This window comes from Mauremys mutica, chromosome 6 (assembly GCF_020497125.1).
Source record: "Mauremys mutica isolate MM-2020 ecotype Southern chromosome 6, ASM2049712v1, whole genome shotgun sequence".
NCBI lineage: Eukaryota > Metazoa > Chordata > Testudines > Geoemydidae > Mauremys > Mauremys mutica.
The window spans coordinates 11,820,801-11,837,887 of record NC_059077.1 but is presented as its reverse complement, the minus strand read 5'-3'; the positions used below and the strand labels follow the sequence as shown (position 1 = coordinate 11,837,887).

The following is a 17,087-nucleotide window of genomic DNA, read 5'->3' as shown; positions in this document are numbered from 1 at the left end:
GTGTAAAAATAATTAGAGTGGAGCCAGGGATGTTAAGCAAAAAAAATATTTTTAATGTGAAACTCTATTTGTGTAAATATGTAAGCTTTTAAGGACCCAAAGCAACACATCAATCAAAACCCCATTTTGTATGTTTAAAATGAATTGGCTTTTTTAACAATGCCACTAAAAATCCACTTGAATCTTTCATTCAAAGTTGCAACACTGATAGACACTTTTTGCCAAACACAGGTAGCTAGTGTTGTTTGGCTTTGTTACTTAGCATTTAACCCTTTGGGTATCTCAGTGTTTTTATAAAGTTCAGTGGCTCAGTCATGGCTGTGGCAGGGGCAGCCAGACCCAGGAGAGCGGGGAGAGACTCTGAATCCTTTTTCAGTAATAAAACAGCAGTTCAGAGCTGCAGGAGAAGAATGAAAAATTAAAACAACAGTGCCCCTCTGGAGCAATGGCAGGGGTGAGGTACACAGGCGATGCAATTAGCAGGGGCAGCTCTAGGAATTCCGCTGCCCCAAGCAGGGCGGCGCGCAGTGCAGGGCGCTCTGGCGGTCGCCGGTCCCGCGGCTCCGGGGGACCTCTTGCAGACGTGTCTGCGGAGGGTCCGCCGGTCCCGCGGCTTTGTTGGACCTCCCGCAGGCACGCCTGCGAATGCTCCACCGAAGCCGCGGGACCAGTGGACCCTCCGCAGTCATGCCTGCGGGAGGTCCGCCGGAGCCACCTGCCGCCCTCCCGGCAAAATGCCGCCCCAAGCGCACGCTTGGCGCGCTGGGGTCTGGAGCCGGCCCTGGCAATTAGGAACACTGGGCCTTAAGGTGACTCTGGGTAATCAGACAGTCATGTTGATAAGGGTTTATGGAAATTCTGTGAGCACAAAATAAGCAGTTATACTTCATGTGAATATTGCTATGGCTATTATAATCTTACAGCAAATAAACAGTGTATGGTAAATTATGGAGGAATGTACATTTCCCTACAGCATATGCAGGGGTAAAAGAAATGTAAACAAAACATACAACTTAATTAAAGTCCCATGAGGGCTCCAGAGAGGAGTCATGATAGTGAAGCAGGAGGTTTCCTTCCTGGGAGTAACCCTGCAACCCAGCCAGCAAGCTCTAAGTCAGTGTTTCCCAAACTTGTTCCGCCGCTTGTGTAAGGAAAGCCCCTGCTGGGCCGGCCGGTTTGTTTACCTGCCGCGTCCGCAGGTCCAGCCAATCGCGTCTCCCACTGGCTGCGGTTCACTGCTCCAGGCCGATGGGAGCTGCTGGAAGCAGTGGCCAGTAATGTCCCTCGGCCCACGCTGCTTCCAGCAGCTCCCAATGGGAGCGGCGAATCGCGGCCAGTGGGAGCCGCGATTGGCTGGACCTGCAGATGCGGCAGGTAAACAAACTGGCCAGGCCCGCCCGGGGCTTTCCCTGCACAAGCAGTGTCCCAAGTTTGGGAAACTGCTCAAGACAAACAAAATATTAAAGTGATTTTTGGAGCTGCCCCGTCCTACCTCAGAAACAGCACTCAGCTTGACACGCTTTTGTTGGGATTTTTGTCCCTAACTACCTCAGCCTTTGCAGCACACACCCCGCTCCCTGCTGCAGCAGAAAAAGCTAGAATGGGAATGGAGCCTCCAGCAAATCCAGGCAGTGTATCATTTCAAAGAGGTGACACCAGCTCCAGTCCCCCATGCCCCATATTATATAAAACTTTCTGGACTATTTGTAGCAACCAAGGACCCAGCCATTTCAGCCGTGTTCACTCAGGGCCATCTATCACGGCAGAGAAAACCCTATTGCTTAGGCTTGCAGAGTACTGAACGGGAGTTGAAAAGCAGTAGAGCCTCTGTGAAAAACACGCATTGGCTGTGCAGTGGGCCGGGACACGTTTCAGATGTCTGGTGGGCTTGGGACACGTGAAACTGTAATGCCGGGCCAGTATCTAGTCCTAGTTTAACACAGCCGCTGGCTGCTGAGAGCAGCAAACTGCAGTCTGGCCTCTTAAAGACCCCCTCACCTTTGCAAGCATGGGACTATTAATTGATGGTGCTCCAGAGGAGTGTCCTGGAGGAATTCCTTCCCGGGGGAGGGAAGGGGGGACTTACCTTTTTATCCCACTGCAGTACAGAATCTAAGTTCTGAAGGGCTGCACCCTGGTAGGCTGGGACCCACTCACAGAATTTGCTCAATGCTTAATTTGTAATGAAAGAAGGGGCTCAAGCAATTAGGGGCTGGGCCCAAGCAATTCTTTTGCTTTCATAACTGACGCCACAAGCCCAGAGGTGCCGGGCTATGACCTGCCAAGCTGAGAGGCGCTGGGGCTGAGCCCCAGCACAATTAAGCCCGGGATTTGCTTTTTGGGTGGGGCCAGCCCCTAATTATCCAGTCCCTGCTGGCACCACCTGAGCGCAAGCAGAAAACAGTGATATAGTAACATTGCAAGAGTCTGATCCAGGGCTATCCACTTTTACACCCAAAGTAATGCAGGGGGAGCTAAGCCAGCTGAAGGGTAAATGTCTCCTTGTCAGGGAAAACTTGTTGCTTCGTGAAGGGGATGATTTACACGACACTGTCTGGATTCCACCACTTCCCCTTCAAAGGGAAATGTTAAGACTGGTGCATGATGTGCCATCGGGGGCCCCCAAAACGCTGATTCCACTTATCAGCGACTAAGTAAGGTGGCCCAATAGTAAAACAAATGTAAAACTTCATGTTTTGTGCTAAAAAGAATCCATCAAGGAAAACAAAAGGTGGATTTATCCAGGCCCAGCACTTCAGGGATCCTTGGAAAGATTGCCAGTTGACTATGCAGAGGAGTTCCCACTTACAAGAAGCGGCAACCAATATTTACTTGTGGCTATGTACACACAACAGCATAAGCCGGTATAAGCAATGTCATGCAGGGGTGTGAATAAGCCACATAAGTTACATTGACATAAGCGTCGGTGTGGATGGCGCTATGTTAGTGGGAAAGCGATTGTTCATTGGCTTAGAGCCTCTGCATCGGCAGTGCGACAGCGGCACAGCTGTAAGCGCTGTAGCGTAGCCATAGCCTGTGCGTGTTGATGCCTTTACTAAACGGATAGGAGCCTGGCCTACTAGAAAAGCCACTGCACCTGTTACAGCAAGCCTATTGGTGGTGCATGTCTTCTCTAGGTGGGAATGTCCCGGGCCGTAGACAGGGATCGAGGAACAACTTTCACAGGGACGGTAATGAAAGGTGCTTTCATAGTGCTGGGAAAAGAGCAAAAATGTCACATACCCTACCAGCCTCAGGCTTCTGGCTTGGTGGAAAGGACAAACAGAACAATCAAAACAAAATCAGGCAAAGACTGGGATGAAAAGTGGCCTTTGATTCTTATGGATTTAAGAGGGGGAAGCCGAAGTAAACCAGCCGGTGTCACTCCTTTTATTGCCAGGATGGGTGGAGAGATGAGATTCCCAGAACATTTGTTCACTGACCCTGTTGCCAAACCTAATGAAGGAAGGGTTGGTCACCGATCAGCCAGTAAGACTGCTGGGAGAAAATGTATGCAACATCTCTGTATTGCACAGCAGCGGAGGCAGGATCATGCTTTAACAAACAAGCCCAAAATGTAGATTGGCAAGCAGGGGACAGAGTGATGGTGCAGTTAACCCCAGACAACCCCTCCATTTTTGGCATCTGGATGGGGAGGTCCATACTATATAATACAAGAACTCAGCCCTGCAGTTTATTTGGTACAAATAAAAGCAGGACCTAAAAGCAAGGATCAATGGCTACCTGCTACTCAATTAAAGTTGCACAAAGGTTCCCACCAAGAGAACACCAGAAATTGGGTTGGCTTTTTCAAGCTACTGTCAGTGTATGGTGAAGCTGGTGTCATCGCGCATAAGAAGTCTACTGCTGCGGTATGTGGAAAAAGCAACTAAATAAACACAGAAATAACAATCTAAGTTTGGGGCTCTGAGGAAGTCTCTGTCACTGAGGTGAGGGCCAGAAGCCCGTGTCAGTTGTGGGGTGAAATAAACAATGCCACTGGATATCGCATTCAATTATGTAAGTGGTCTAAGAACAAGCAAACCATGATAACTGTGTAAGAATTGACAGTTGTCGCATCAATCCCTATTTAGGGAATGGTACCTTGAATTTTCCATATGGGTATGCTAGGCCTGAGGGACATTATATAGGTTTTGCGTTTCCTGTAAAGTTTACACAAACAAGGGCTTATCAATATGTACCTTTCTGGGCATCGAAAAGGGTCGAAATAAGGGTGGCACAAAGGTACATTGAAAAGAAAAACTCAGAGTGCTTCAAGCAGGGGCGGCTCCAGGCCCCAGCACGCCAAGCGCGTGCTTGGGACGGCATGCCGCAGGGGTCACTCTGCCGGTCGCCGGGAGAGCGGCAGGCGGCTTCGGTGGACCTCCTGCAGATGCTCCACCGAAGCCGCGGTGCCTGCCTGCAGATGCTCCACCGAAGCCGTGGGACCAGCGGACCCTCCGCAGGCACCTCTGCGGGAGGTCCACCAAAGCCGCCTGCCACCCTCCCAGCGACCGGCAGAGCGCCCCCCCCGCGGCGTGCCGCCATGCTTGGGGTGGCGAAATGGCTAGAGCCACCCCTAGCTTCAAGGCAGAGGCAGGACCCGGGAATGGATTGGTATTAAGGCCCCTTAAAGAAGTGCTGTGCAATGATGTTCAATGTAGACATGTACCTGCGTTGTTTAATTTGATTTCATTGCCTTTGCCAAAAGGATTCTGTCTGCCGGAGCTTGGCTAATTGTATGGCAAAATGATAAAGGACTATTGGGAAGACTTTGTTGATACAAAGTAAAGGCACCCGAATCAATTCAGAGGTGAAGCCGATGGAACCTATCTGGAGTGATGTAGCACAGTGGTTTGGAGCCAGAGCATCAGTCTGAAACCAGGCAGCCATTGAGCCCTTGTGGAAACATGGCCAAGCATTCCAACGCCAGGACAGCCTGAGCCCAAGGACTGAGCACAGGAAAGAACTCATTAATCACTAACTTTTGAATGTATATAATATGCAGTTTGTTTAAGGAAGTACAGCACAAAGTCAATGAACAAGCCTAACCAACCCAATTAAGGTTATCAAAGCGGGGCAGTGGCCAGGGCCATACCCTGTTCTACGCCGGGAGAGAATGTACTAGACAAAATCAAGGACACTCTCACTGATATGGAATAAGGGAAATTGCCCTCTTTTATAACCTCAGAGAAACTGAAAATGTGATGAGTCTGATTGGTGTAAAACTATAACAACAAAACCTCTCCAGGCTCCAATACCATGAGAAGAATACAGGACTCCTTAACCCACCTACGCTACCCAGCCCAGTAATTGCAGAACATCAGGTCATTCAAACCCTTGTTAAACCTCTCAGAGTACTGGAAGATACGGCAACTCATAAAGTTTGAAAAGAGTTTTGTTTCTCCTCCTCAAATACTGTTGCAAGTTAAGGACAAGGTCTGGAAAGCCCTGGAGTTGTCCTGTTGCTCGCCCTTGGGAGAGACCCACATATGCCCGTGTAATATCTTACAGACAGAGTTGCTGGCGTGTGAGTTCACTCTGCAGGAGCAATTGAGATGCTGGGGACCTGGTGAAGTAAAAACTGCTTATGCTGGGAATGGTACATATTGCTTGGTGGCTGGAAATAATCACTTTCGGTATAGATTCAAAAATTGTTATTCTGATTGGCCATGTTTTGTACCCCACCAAAATTCACTGCAGTGATAAATGGAAAGACTTTACATCCCATACCCATTTTCCGTAATGTAACTGAATGACAGGCTGAATTCAGATTCAGGACGATGCTTTAAAAGCAATACCAAAGTTTGGGCATTCTGTCCTCACTAGAGCCTGGATCTTAAAAGCTTAATAGCCAGGCACAGAGAATTCGGCAGTTAATTAGCTCCACCTGGTGGGACCAAGCACGTAAAGTGGAATTACATCCAGGGTGATGATTGTCATTCAAAGCTGTGATAGTTATCAGCGCGATTGTGGTAATTGTAATCTTGATTTTGTATCGTCAGGTTTGTTAGTTGTACGAGATGTTGCAAAATCATAGATGTATGTTTAAAATGCTTGTACTCTGTAGAGTTTTAAGGTGATGAATGTAGGATAATTATGAAATTAAACCATTAGAGTTAGAATAAGTTTGGTTAAGAAAATAATGTAATTGCTTTATGGAGTCTGGCTAATATGGAGAGGGCCTCAAAAATCAACTAAAAGCATGCCATGAGAATAATTAGTGAAATTTGTAATGTGGGAAGAATGCTGTTTTTGCCTCTGTCTTCACAGACAAGGTCAGCTCCCAGACAGCTGCACTCTGCAGCACGGTATGGGGAGGAGGTGACCAGCTCTCTGTGGAGAAAGAAGTAGTTCGGGGCTATTTAGGAAAGCTGGACGAGCACAAGTCCATGGGGCTGGATGCGCTGCATCCGAGGGTGCTAAAGGAGTTGGCCAATGAGATTGCAGCGCCATTGGCCATTATCTTTGAAAAATCATGGCGATCGGGGGAGGTCCCGGATGACTGGAAAAAAGCTAATGTAGTGCCCATCTTTAAAAAAGGGAAGAAGGAAGATCCAGGGAACTACAGGCCAGTCAGTCTCACCTCAGTCCCTGGAAAAATCATGGAACAGGTCCTCAAGGAATCAATCCTGAACCACTTAAAGGAGGGGAAAGTGATCAGGAACAGTCAGCATGGATTCACCAAGGGCAAGTCATGCCTGACTAACCTAATTGCCTTCTATGACGAGATAACCGGCTCTGTGGATGAGGGGAAAGCAGTGGATGTACTATTTCTGGACTTTAGCAAAGCTTTTGATACAGTCTCCCACAGTATTCTTGCCAGCAAGTTAAAGAAGTCTGGGCTGGATGAATGGACGGTAAGGTGGATAGAAAACTGGCTAGATGGTCGGGCTCAACGGGTAGTGATCAATGGTTCCATGTCTAGTTGGCAGCCGGTATCAAGTGGAGTGCCCCAAGGGTCGGTGCTGGGGCCGGTTTTATTCAATATCTTCATTAACGATCTGGAGGATGGTGTGGACTGCACCCTTAGCAAGTTTGCAGATGACACTAAACTGGGAGGGGTGGTTGATACACTGGAGGGTAGGGCTAGGATACAGAGGGACCTAGACAAATTAGAGGATTGGGCCAAAAGAAATATGATGAGGTTCAACAAGGACAAGTGCAGAGTCCTGCACTTAGGACGGAAGAATCCCATGCACTGCTACAGACTAGGGACCGAATGGCTGGGCAGCAGTTCTGCAGAAAAGGACCTAGGGGTTACGGTGGACGAAAAGCTGAATATGAGTCAACAGTGTGCCCTTGTTGCCAAGAAGGCTAATGACATTTTGGGTTGTATAAGTAGGGGCATTTCCAGCAGATCGAGGGATGTGATCATTCCCCTCTACTCAGCACTGGTGAGGCCTCATTTGGAGTACTGTGTCCAGTTTTGGGCCCCACACTACAAGAAGGATGTGGATAAATTGGAGATAGTCCAGCGGAGGGCAACAAAAATGATTAGGGGGCTGGAGCACATGACTTATGAGGAGAGGCTGAGGGAACTGGGATTGTTTAGTCTGCAGAAGAGAAGAATGAGGGGGGATTTGATAGCTGCTTTCAACTACCTGAAAGGGGGTTCCAAAGAGGATGGATCTAGACTGTTCTCAGTGGTAGAAGATGACAGAACAAGGAGTAATGGTCTCAAGTTGCAGAGGGGGAGGTTTAGGCTGGATATTAGGAAAAACTTTTTCACTAGTAGGGTGGTGAAGAACTGGAATGCGTTACCTAGGGAGGTAGTGGAATCTCCTTCCTTAGAGGTTTTTAAGGTCAGGCTTGACAAAGCCCTGGCTGGGATGATTTAGTTGGGTTTGGTCCTGCTTTGAGCAGGGGGTTGGACTAGATGACCTCCTGAGGTCCCTTCCAACCCTGAGATTCTATGATTCTATGATTCCAAAACTAACAAAGAGCTGCACGAACAAGACAAAGGAAAATTGTCTTCAAAGAAACAAGCCCAAACTTTTCCACTGTTCTGCTGGCAAGCAAGACTGGGGGGAGAAGACAAGAAAGGGAGGCTTGGAGGAGGGAAAGTGGCAAGGATAAACCGCCTCAAACTGGGGTTTTGTTAAAGCTATCAAGTGAGCTGAAGGGTATCAAGTATCAGAGGGGTAGCCGTGTTAGTCTGGTTCTGTAAAAGCAGCAAAGAATCCTGTGGCACCTTATAGACTAACAGACGTTTTGCAGCATGAGCTTTCGTATTCACCCACGAAAGCTCATGCTGCAAAACGTCTGTTAGTCTATAAGGTGCCACAGGATTCTTTGAAGGGTATCAAGAGAGCCATGAATCGGAAAGTTCTTGGTCAGACCCTACCTGATCATGCTGGAGTTAGGGCCGGATTAACCTTTTGTGGGCCCAGCACCAAACATCTTTGTGGGCCCCCATCGGGGCAAAGGAGCATGGCGTGGGGAGGTCGGTCCCCAGAGCGAGGGGCCAGCCCGGGGCAATGGGTCATGGCATGGTGGGGCTGGCCCCGCTCCACTCAGCCCACTGCAAGGGCACTGTATACACACCGGCGGTTGCCAGACACACACTGGCCCGCCCAGCCCTGTGCTGCCAGCATGCCCCTTCCCCTCCGGGGTGGGCCCATGCCGTGCCACACAGCCCCCGACTCCCTACCCAGCATCCCCCACAACTGCTATGCCAGCAGCCCCGCCCCCACACAGATCCTCCACCACAAATGCACAGAGGCCAGCACCCCCCGCCGCTCAGTACCCCCCCCAACAGCCGCACCACTACAGCCCAATGCACTTCCCCACAGCCCACCACCACAACTACACAGCCCCCTACTCAGACCCCCCACTGCCCAGCATCCCAACACACAGACCTCCTCCAACCTCCAGAGACCCATTCCTTGCCCCCTGGCCACACTCACTGGCCTTGCTGGAAGGTGACAGTGTCTGCCAGGCTGAGCGGGCAGCGTGGCCAGGGCCGGTCCCGTGCCAGGGCGGGGAATCACTCCGGCCTCTCGGGAGTGGCGTGATTAGCCTGGCCAGGGTCTGTCCCCACCCTGGCCGGATTCCCTCAGGCCCCACTTGCCTGGAGATAGGGTGACCATACATCCCCGTTTGGCCGGGACAGTTCCCTTTTTAAGCTCTGTCCCTCCAACCTGACTTTTTTTGACAAAAATGGGCATTTATCCTGTTTGCTCTTGCCAGCTGATGAACAAATGCCCAGTTTACCAACAAAATTGGGTGCCCCCCCCCGAAGGGCCTGGAGGAACGTGTGTGTGTGTGCACGGTGGCGATGCGAGATGTCAGGCAGCAGGGCTTGGGGGGGGGGTCAGCCCCAGCCCCAGCCAGAATGGAGCTTGGGGAGGTTAGGGGCCAACCTCAGCCCCTGGCAGGGGCAGGGCCGCCCAGAGAATTCCGGGGGCCTGGGGTCTTCGGCGGCGGGGGGGGGCGCCCCTTCCGTTCCGGGACCCGCCGCCGAAGTGTCCCGAAGACCCGCGGCGGAGCCCCCCCGCCGCCGCCGAATTACCGCCGAAGCGGGACCCGCCGCCGAAGTGCAGCCCGGTCTTCGGCAGTAATTTGGCAGCGGGAGGCCCCGCTGCGGGTCTTCGGGGCACTTCGGCGGCGGGTCCCGGAACGGAAGGGGCCCCCCACCACCGAATTACCGCCAAAGACCGAGCTGAACTTCAGCGGCGGGTCCCGCTTCGGCGGTAATTCGGCGGCGGTGGGTTCCTTCCGCCCCAGAGCGGAAGGACTCCCCCCGCCAGCGAAGACCAGGAGTGAAGAAGCTCCTGGGCCCGGCCCCGCAAGAGTTTTCCGGGGCCCCCGGAGTGAGTGAAGGACCCCGCTCCAGGGGCCCTGAAAAACTCTCGTGGGGGCCCCTGCTGGGCCCAGGGCCTGGGGCAAATTGCCCCTCTTGTCCCCTCCTCTGGGCGGCCCTGGGCAGGGGTGTGGAGAGCTGGGGCGAGGGAAGGAGTCAGTCCCTGTCCTGGCAGTGGCATGCGGAGGTCAGGGAGGGAGAGGGGGAGGGGGTCAGCCCCTGGCTGTAGTATGGGGAGCTGTGGGGGAGGGGTCAGCCCCAGTGGCGGATTTAGAGTTAGTGTGGCCCTTTGCGCAGCTTCATTTTTGGGGTGCCTCCTTGGGACCCAGCCAAGAAAAAGAACATTCTCTCATCTCTCCCCCTGCCCCTGTTTTTCATTCTTTTTTTCTTCAACCTCCTCCTATAAGTGATAGCAAGTAAATGGAAATAAAGTGCGGTACCTTGACTGGTTTGTAGTCTAACTTATTTTTCCATAGACCACTTGAAAAAAATCGCTGGGGGGGTCTCGGCAGACCACTTAATGATCTTTCCAAATATTGGTGGTGCAGGGTCTGGGAGGGAGTTAGGGTGCAGGAGCAAGCTGAGGGTTGGGGTGCAGGGCCTGGCCAGGAGTTAGGGGGAGGGAGGGGGCTCAGGGTTGAGGCAGGAGGTTGGCATGTGGAGCGCTTACCTGGGGCAGCTCCTGTTTGGTGCGAGGGGTGCAGGTGGGGATGTGGCAGGGGGGTGCAGGAGCTCCCGTTTGGTGCTCAGGGTTGGGGTGTGGATGTGGGTGGCTGCAGGAGTCAGGGCATGGGGTGTGGGGGGATGGGTATGTGTGGGGGGGTGCAGGAGTCAGGGCGTGGGGGGCTGGGTATGTGTGGGGGGTGCAGAAGTCAGGGCAGGGGGTGCAGGGTCTGGGAGGGAGCTAGGGTGCAGAAGTGGGCTGGGGTACAGGGTCTGGCCAGGAGTTAGGATGCAGGAGGGGGCTCAGGGCTGGAGCAGGAGGTTTGGGTGTGGAGCGCTTACCTGGGGCAGCTCCTGTTTGGTGTGAGGGGTGCAGGTGAAGATGTGGCAGGGGGGTGCAGGAGCTCCCGTTTGGTGCTCAGGGTGGGAGTAGGGATGTGTGGGGGGGGCGGAGTCCGGGCAGGGGGTATGGGCTGGGGTCGTGGGCTGCTCCCAGCCCCCTGCCCTGAGTGGCTCACAGCGGGGTGGGGTATGTGATAGGGGAGTGCGGGGGCCCCACCTTTGCCCTGATCCTACCCCCTTCCCCAAGGCCCCGCCCCGCCTCTGCTCCGCCTCTCCCCCCCAGTGTGCTGCAGCCTTGCTCCTCCCCCCCCCTCCTGGAGCACTGGCAAACAGCTGTTCCATGGTGGGGGGAGCGCTGGGAGGGAGGGGTGGGAATGGGGCATGCTTGGGAGAAGGGGTGTGGGAGCTTCGCTGCTGGTGGAGCCCCAGGAGTCAGCAGGACCAAGCGTCCGCCCCCGCAGGGGAGAGCAGTGGGGGCGGTGGAGAAGAGCGTTTCAAGCAGAGCGGGCTGGGCTGGGGCCCTTTGGAGCCTGAGCCCGGCGCTATGGCGCCAGTGGCGCCATGATAAACCCGGGTACTGGCTGGAGCACACCAGAGTGAGAGGGTCAGCCCAAGGGCTGGCCTATTTGTAAGAATACTGATCACATACTTAAGAATGCTCTGTTACTGTATTGGGTGTGGTGACTGCTCATTTTTAGGTTCTTAGCTATAGTTAGAGCTACTGCATAAAGTATCATGTGGCCTTTGGATTAAATAAAGAACTTTATGGTTAAATTCGTGTTTGGTGATTTCCCATAAGAACGGCCATACGGGGTCAGACCAATGGTCCCTCTAGCCCAGTATTCTGTCTCCCGACAATGGCCAATGCCAATTCCTTCAGAGGGAATGAACAGAACAAGCAATCATCCAGTGATACAGCCCCAGTCAATCACACCCAGATTTCGGCAATCAGAGGCTAGGAACACTCAGCACATCGGGTTGCATCCCTGACCATCTTGCCTAGCAATCATTGATGAGCCAATCTTCCATAAACTTATGTAGTTCTTTTCTGAACCCAGTTATAGTTTTGGCATTCACAACATCCCCTGGCAATGAGTTCCACAGGTTGACTGTGCATTGTGTGAAGTAGTACTTCCTTTTCTTTGTTTTAAACCTGCTGCCTATTAAAAATTCCAGCACATTGCTCACAGATAAATGCCTTCTTAAAACACTCATTTCAAATGTAGCTCAACTGTGGCTATCAAACACACATTAAATCCATCCATAGTTCAACTTGCAAAGATCTGTCCAATATTAGAATCTCTCTGGCTTTGCTATCACAGACAATCCTGATCAGTTTTGACTGGTCATTTTTCATTTGCGAAATTAAAAGGCAGTAAACAGAATAGATAAGAGAGAAGCAATGCATTTATCAAAGGTACAATCAGTCGGGTTAGTATATGTAATTACAATGCCTAGCAGAAAACTGCTGGTAATGAATATGGTTGAGGCAGTCCCCAGGTGCTGTTTCACTTACTCTAATCTGTTTTATTTACTTTCATTTACTTCCATTCAAAAGTTTTTTTAACTGTCTGTATTTTCCTATTCGTGGGAAAAAATGCACAGATCTATAAGAAATTCAAGCTCTGCATTAAAACAAACCCTTCTTACCTTCCAGCTGAGTCCAGCAAGGCAGCTGTTGCTATGCAGTATCTGACTATCTATTAAAGAATGTGTGCTGAGCGAGAGATAGGAGCACAAGTGCCCCACCAGTTTATATAGCTAGAACAGCTCCTATCTTAACGCAACAAACTAGAGCACTCCTCCTACCATTTCATGTTACACTCTGGACAGGAAAGAAATGCTAGATGGTAGCCACCTGCTCCACCTTTGGTCTTGGTTTCTTGCCAAATATCTTAAGAAACTCCATCTTTCTTGCTGCTTTTCTGCATTTTCACCAAGCCTACGCTTTTCCACTCCACATTAAAATTCAATTATTTAATTGTGCAACTTTGCCTTTTAAGTCCTTAAAGAAGAATCCGGAGGAGTCTGAGCTGACTATTTCTATGGTAACTCTTTGGCCAAGAAATAAATGATTGTCCGTTTTAATGCATCAAAACACACACCAGTGTAGATGACTGCTTAGCAGAGAGGGGAGTCAACTGCAAAAATCTGAACCATCCAACACCCCCAAGCCTGAGGAGGGAATCGGAGCCAGGATTTCACTTTGGTCAAGTCCAGTGATAAGAACCAGTTACGATATAGGGATTTGGCTTTTGAAACCTTCCCACCCTAACCCTAAATTCTAAGGCCATATGAAACTGCTTTGGGCTCATATCTGCTACTCAGCAGCATTCCATGAGCCCAATCCTGTAACATGCGGCACCTCTGCTCCAGGTGCTTAGCCCACTTATGACCTTTACTTTGGGTTTTTCCAAAGTACTGGGTTTTTCCTAGTCACTTGAGAAATTCAAGTTATTTTTTTCACCGGGACCCCCTGGCCTGTGGGAGGAATCTAGCATAGTAGAACATTGGCATTTTTGAGACGTTTATAAGGCAAACATACATAGTTGTGAAAGGTAGAAAGAGGGTACCAGAGGGAAATCTAAGAAGGGTGAATAGTGCAAGAAAGGACAGTGAAAACCCCATGAACTTAGATCTTGCCAAAATGCAGGATTTGCAGTTCACAGGAAATTTTGCTTTGGTTCAGTGCCAAAGGGAATAAATCTATTATTATTATTATTATTTTTAACATTTCCTGCAAACTGGAAATCTCAAAAACAAATTCATTTAAGAAACACTGACACTTGGTGCTTCTGACACAAAAGCTACTCCCCACAGCTGCTGAGTGAAACTTACATTCTTGTGAATTTCACAGTTGCTGTTATCGAGGGCTAGTCTGCATGGTGGATTTGCCCTAGGAGAGCTGACCCTGGGAGTCCACCCCAGGGCTTCTGGTTCCTAACTTTATGTCAGGGAGCGTGAAAGCACTGCAAGTCCCCTCAGAGCTGCATTTCCTGGAAAACGGAGGTCCTGAGCACCCCAATGAGCTGACAGGTTTTCCATGGAATCGTCTTTGATTAGCTGAAGGTTTAGTGTTTGATGAATCAGCATTCTCTGACACTCTTAGTTTCGGATGTAAAATTCCAACCAGCTCTGCTTAGATATTTGTCATGCGAATTAAAGCCCCACTTTCATAGATCTGAAGGCCACAAAAGACCATCATGATTATCTAGCCAGAAGAAGACAGACCATAGTATCGCACCAGGGGATCCCTGCATCAAGCTCACCAGCTTGTAGTTGAAATATAGACCACATCTGGTTTTCTGGCTTTGCTTCCTAACCTGTAGAAATACAAGCTCTTGCTGTGCAGTAACTGAAAGGAGAGTATTCTATGTATATATATTGTAGATGCCCATCCCTGGAATGCCTACGAATCACATGCACCGTATTCTGACCAAGACATTTTTAATGGTAGAATGCACTTACTTTTTCTTAGCTGGGTCTACGCTCGCAGTTGTCAGCTTCAATTCATCAGTGTGAGCTGTCTCTGCTTAATTTCCCAGGCACCATCCTTGGGACATTGCCAGCCCATGCTGAAGCTGTGGCTCATAGCACAAATGTGTTATATAAGATAACATGATGTTATTCTTGGAAGTGCCCAGTAATAATTTTGTTTGCCTTTTCTCATTGTTTGTTACTCTTTTTGAACCCTTTACTTTTCTTTCCTGTTCAGCAAACACCAGGCGCTCAGAGGAAGGAAAAGGATTTGGGCGGACGGTCCTCATATAAAGAGTTTGACCCCGAAACCTCTGTTCCAGGACCTGACCTCTAAGCCACCTTTTATTTCCCACATTTTGGGGGTGTTCAAATGCAAACCTGGTTCCTGGTGTAATGTAAAGCAGGCTCTCTATTGCTCTTTGTTATATTTGCACTGCCCCAGGCCTCCTAGGTACTATGTGCTAGAGTACAAAGGTGCTGCAACCCCCTCCCTCATTCCCTTAGACTGCCCCTGCAGAATGACCCCAGACCCCCGAAGCCACGAGACACTAATTAGCATTAAGGCGGATTAAGAAGGAAATGCACTTCTCAACAAAATGTCCACAAGCTTCCTGGTCAAGTTCATCTGAACAAAAATCTCTAGGGCTAATTCGGACATACCATATTCAGGTCTTGCCGGGGCCGAAGGCACACTTTAAAAGGGGGAGTAACAACCTGGAAAGGGTTCAGAAAAGAGCTGCAAGAATGATCAGATGCCTGTAATACATGTCTTTGCAAGACTCGAGCTGTTTAGCTATCAAATAGAAGATCTTATCAAAGCGTAGCTTGATCGTGGTCTATACATTCCTTCAGAGGGAAGAGATTTCCGACAGTAGCCAGCTCTTCCATATAGCAGATTAAGATATAAGAAGATCCAGTGGCTGGAAGCTGAAGTTTAAGGAATTTAGACTAGAAATATGGTGCACAAGGAGAGTAATTAACGACTGGAACAATGTACCTAGTTGTCACGTGAGGTCTTTGAAGCAAGGGTGGATGTTGTCTGAAAAGATCAGTTTTTGCTCAGCCAGACAGCATAGAGTTGATGCAGGAAACACTTGTGGCCAGAACCTGAAAGGCCCTAGGTGCCTAACTCCACCGTTTCAGTACCACCGGCATTTTCAGAGCCATTGCCTAACCTCATAAACACCTAAGCCCTCTAGCTTTCTGCTGGTCGGCATTTTAACTTTCTACCGGTCAGACCTGGCAGCAGGGGGGCTGGATTCATGCTGCTGATTGATGGGGGCAGGGAAGGAGCCCAGCACCCACACAAAAGACAGCTGTAGGACGGGGGAAATGCATAGCGCGCATGATAGAGGTGAGAGGAGGGGTAGAATGGGGAGAAGACAGAGCGAGAGAGGACGACATTTCTGCTGGTAGGACATGGGCTACCTAAGGGTACGTACAGACTACCCGCCAAATCGGCGGGTAGCAATCGATTTTGCGGGGATCGATATATCGCGTCTCATCTAGACGAGATATATCGATCCCCGAACGCGCTCTCGTCGACTCCGGAACTCCACCGGAGCGAGTGGCGGTAGCAGAGTCGACGGGGGAGCTGCGGACGTCGATCCCGAGCGGTGAGGACGGGAGGTAAGTCGGGATAAGATACTTCGACTTCAGCTACGGTATTCCCGTAGCTGAAGTTGCGTATCTTACTTCGACACTGCCCCCCAGTGTGGACCAGGCCTAAGTGGCTGACCTGGTTTAGGGCCTAACTCCAGGAGAGGGTTCACAACTGAGGCTCCTGAGCAGAGGGAGATACCTAGCTCCAGCCCATCAGCCAGATGCACCAGCTCAGCCAGCTAAGCCTGTCTTCGCGGCACTGCATTCCTGGCTACCGTGGGTGACTCCCCATTCCGCTGGTTGGCTTTTGAGGAGCTCTGCCTGGTTGGCTAACTCTCCCCATGCACTGAATGGAGAGCCTGGGCACCTAGCTCTGGGCTGAAACCGCCGGAGGGCAGCAGGCTGCCTAGGGGTTAGGTGTTGCAATGCCTTAATACCTTTAAGACCCTGGGCCTTGGTGAAAGTCTGTGGCCTGGGTCATGGAGGAGGTCAGCCTAGATAACGATAATGGTCCCCGCCGGCTTGAAAAAGCCATGAATATGTGTTTAAATAAAAGATTTGCCAAGGTAAGGAAACTGTTTCTGTGTTTGTTTTATTTGAATAAAGATGGTTAAAAGCAGCATTGTTCGTCTGAACAGGGTGACCAGATGTCCCGATTTTATAGGGACAGTCACAATTTTGGGGTCTTTTTCTTATGTAGGCTCCTATTACCCCCCACCTCCCATCCTGATTTTTCACACTTGCTTTCTGGTCACCCTACTTCTTCATAGTAAAGAGTCAAAACTGAATTAAATCAATGTTCAGTTGTAAACCTTTGAAAGAACCAACATAATGTTTTGTTCAGAGTTAGGGACATTTCAGAGTTACCAACAACCTCCATTCCGGAGGATCTAGTGTAGTTAAACAAATATCAACCTTAAAGTAGTCTTGTTATGCTCTGATGTTTTGGCTCCCTCTGGTGGCATATTCCAAAAATGGCAACATGAGCCATTGTGAAATCCTTTGGTGCGTGGATGTGTAAATGCTGATACGCCATTCCTGGCATAGCCACAATTCCCATGCATACATATCCCTTGGCACAGGCCCTACTGAATTGCTATAACTTCTGTGACAGACCCAGACCAGTGGGGTACAGGAATCTGGTAGAGGGCAAATATACTGGTCACTGGACGAGTAGTTTTCTGTTCCCTGAGTG

General features: G+C 50.1%; 1 protein-coding gene across 4 annotated transcripts in view; it reads right to left on the bottom strand.

Annotated features, from left to right (window-relative positions):
• Nucleotides 1-14,329, bottom strand: part of LOC123373371 (urea transporter 2-like) — a 40,554-nt gene extending 26,225 nt beyond the window's left edge. The window contains exon 1 of one of the 4 annotated variants that reach the window (XM_045022385.1): nt 14,279-14,329. The gene's annotated coding sequence lies outside the window, so the exon portion shown is untranslated. Of the gene's footprint in view, nt 1-12,460; nt 12,732-14,278 lie in introns of those variants that run through there. The other 3 variants (XM_045022383.1, XM_045022386.1, XM_045022384.1) reach the window with 3 other exon arrangements.
• Between the last annotated feature and the right edge of the window lie 2,758 nt (nt 14,330-17,087).